Here is a 3,716-nt window from a genome sequence, read left to right on the forward strand (position 1 = left end):
CTGCCCCTGACAACAGAGGCAGGAGCAGCAGCCTGTATTTGCCTTGTCTGGAAGTTCTAATCACAGGTATTGGTTTCTTGGCACTTATGACACACACTAGGACAGCTCGTGTGTGTGTGTCCTCAGTGGAAACAGCAATGGAAGCAACACAGCTGGGTGTTCTGTCCTTGTCTCCTCTGTTAAGGAGTTCTGTATAGGAACCAAGAGGTGATGTAGGTGAGTGGAACCATTCATCTACTGGATGGCCGGTACCTAGGATGTGTTAACTTTACCAATGATTACAAAGCTGAAGGAATGATGCTGAGAAATTGAAAAGCCCAGAGACGACTCACCAGCTGATCAGACCAAATGGCTGTGATGCTGTTCACCAGGACACCTGCCGGGATGGGCCATACCAAAAGAGGGCCACCTGCCTTGCTGAGCACAAGAGCACCTGTTAATAAGGTGTTTACAGAAGTTTGTGGGCTCAGCTGTTGCCTTGCTTGAAGACAAAGGCAAGCCTGGACAGAACGTGTCACTGGTCCTGGAAGGGAAAGAAACTCACCAGGACCTTGGCAGAGCTCAAGCGTTGATTGGGGGAAGGAGAGGATGTGAGAATCTTAGACTTGCCCACCTCAGACCCAGGACGAGGTGTGGGCACCTGTGGCAATTTGTCCCCAGGTAATCTCACTGAAATGCTGTAGAGAAAGCATGTCACTCTGTTAGATTAGAAAACAAGTTCCCAGTGTGTGGTTGGGCAGGATGCCATTAAGTTGTCATTAAGTCAGAGCCTTGGAAAAGCTTGCCTAGAGCAAACTTTACCAGCTGTGACCCTGAGGCCTGGGAAAAGTCCGCTTAACGTCAGTTCCAGGCTGTGTGATGAAAGGTCTGAGGACCAGAGACTAAGAGAGGGCCAGGCAGTAAGGAAGCAGGAGCCAGAGCTCGCCATCCTAGAGTAGAGCAAAACCTTTCTCTCTACTGGGTTGAGGAGAGGAGCAGGTGCAATGTGGTCTTGATTCTCCACCTGTGAAGAAAGCAGAAACAGTCATCAAGGGCACTACTAGGAAAAAAATGAAGCATCCCCAGTGAGGATATCATGAATCCTCTGCCAAAGGCCTGGGTGCTTTCTCTGTGATTTCCCCTTATCTGTGATGAATTCTTGACATGAAGACAGGGAAGGATGAAGTCACTGCTCCTTTGAGGATCACAAAGTCAGGGGGAGCAGATGCTGCTCGGCACCAGGCTTCCCATCGACCCGAATCCAGTTCCTGACCTAGAGCAAGAGTGAGGTCTGTGAGAGCAATGCTGCTGTGTGGAGTAGTAGTTTTGAACTATTAGCATAACTTCACATGACTTGCGTTAATGATTTCTCGTGGTCCCTAGCCAGGGTGTACCCTGAAGATGCAGGAAATCAGTTGGGGTAAACATGCTGCTGGTGCCCTTCCCAGCACACAGGGGAATTACTCACAGCTGCCATCTGGTAGGAAAGGAGGAGGCAGAATGAGAAAATCTGTCCCACCCCGGTCCTGACCAAGGCCATGGTGGCCCTGACCCTCTCCGCTCCAGGGCGAGTTCTTGGGCTCTTGAGGAGCAGTTGATTACCCAGTGTGCCCTTGTGTTTGGATGAAAGGAAACAGCATTCTGGAGCCAAATGTCCTGAGAACTAGGCTTTAAGTCTTGTCGGCATCATTGTGTCAGGGGAGGGAAATGTGGAGCACTGATACCTTAGGAAATGGAGGCGAATGAGACATTTGATACACAGCTGAAAGCTGCCCTGGTTAGGATCTGGAGTCTGCCATCTCCAAGCTCACTGTGACAGACAGGTGTGACTCTGGATTATATAGTGAACAGGAAGGGGAGTGTGCTTTAGGAGTGCCCCAGGTCAGCAGTCATTTACAAACAATCTTTTTTATGGTTTAATTTAATATTTTTTTTTATTGTGAAAATACCAAACAGAGGGGTTACAATTACATGGGCAAGGTAATGAGTACTTTCTTATCAAGCATTGTTGCCTCCTCCTTTGTTTCCCCTTCCCATCCCTTCCCATCCTCCCCCCCAGCCAAAGTTGTAAAGTTCGTTTTTCGACATAACAACTTGTACATCTCATTGTTGCAATGGGTCCACCTGCATCCCTATTTAAACGATTTGTTTTTTCCCTTCCCTTCCACAAAGTATATCAACATCAAATACAGTGAAAGCAGGGGTTATATCATGGGGGAGGGACATACAAAGCAACAAAGAAATCATTTTATAAATATGTTAGAAACAATCACAAGAAAGACAAAACATTTAAATACTTATCTTGAGGTTCATTTCACCTAACATCAACTTATCTGACCTTTTCTGCTTGTCTCAGACATATACTAGATATTGCAAATAAGGGAAACCATGGGACCTATGTTTCTTTGGGCCTGGCTTACTTCACTTAATAGAATTTTTTCCAAGTCTTTCCATTTCCTAACAAATGGGTCAATGTCATTCTTTCTGATGGAGGCATAGAATTCCATTGTGTATATATACCACATTTTCTTGATCTATTCATCTGCTGAGGGGCATCTGGGTTGGTTCCATATCTTAGCTATGGTAAATAATGCTGCAATAAACATAGTTGTGGTGGTAACTTTAGTATGGTCTTGCTTGTGATAATCAAATAACAATCTTTTAGTGCCATGAATCCAAGAAAGGGACCATGTGTACAGTGAAATGTGAGCAGATGACTGGAAATGGGAATGGTGAAATAGTGTAATGGTGAAATGGTGGTGTGTGTGTTCAGGTGTTTTAACTGAATGAATATTGTGGAGGAATTGTAAACTCATATGAAAACAAAACAAAAAAGCTGCATTTCCCCCTTAGTGCTATGGTATTAGTCATAGAAGAATCTAAGAGCTTGGTGCAGTGGCTCACTTTTTTTTTTTTTTGGTCAGTCGTGGGGCTTGAACTCTGTGCCTGGGCTCTCAGCTCTTCAGCTCAAGGCAAGTGCTCTACCACTTGAGCCATAGCGCCACTTCCAGTTTTCTAGTGGTTCATTGGAGATAAGGGGCTCACAGACTTTACGTCCCGGGCTGGCTTTGAACCACGATCCTCAGATCTCAGCCTCCTTAGTAGATAGGACCACCAGTGCACAGCTGGCTCACATTTTTTATTACAGTTATTAAGGGGGCTGTGATCAAGGGTATTTTGGTTTGATGACAGCCAAGGCAAAATCTTTTGAGAGACCTTATTTCAGTTTTCTCTTTTGAGTAAATTTTTGCCTGGATAATAATTTAAATAGCCTATCTCCACATCTTCCATTCCAGATTGCATTTTCCTTTACCTTTCCTGATGTCACCTCTTTGGGTGCCTTGTCAAGATGCCATGCACTCTCTCTCAATGTTGTGTCATTAGAGGACTCACAGGAAGCACAAATTAAGAAGGAATCAGGCTGCAGGCGGTAAGAGGAAGGGAGAGTTTCCACAAAGGGCAGTGCCTCACAGCCCAACAGTCACCATGTGTCCTCCTGGACCATTGCTAAGTGGGAAAGGGATTTTCAGGAGCTCTTCTAGAAGGAAAGCCTCAGTTCCTAGTTCTGATGCATAAATTGTCAGTGCCTGAGATGCTGTGAGTGGCAGACATGACAATTATGTAACAAGTAGCAGCAAGCCAAGCCCAGTGGGATGAGCACACAGTGATGCTCCTCCCAGGAGCCTCATGAAAACACCTGCGATTTCAACACACTCACCTTCTTCACTGGCACTGAG

The sequence above is a fragment of the Dipodomys spectabilis genome, unplaced genomic scaffold (genome assembly GCF_019054845.1).
Source record: "Dipodomys spectabilis isolate Male_0828 unplaced genomic scaffold, ASM1905484v1 ptg000095l, whole genome shotgun sequence".
In the NCBI taxonomy this organism is placed as follows: domain Eukaryota; kingdom Metazoa; phylum Chordata; class Mammalia; order Rodentia; family Heteromyidae; genus Dipodomys; species Dipodomys spectabilis.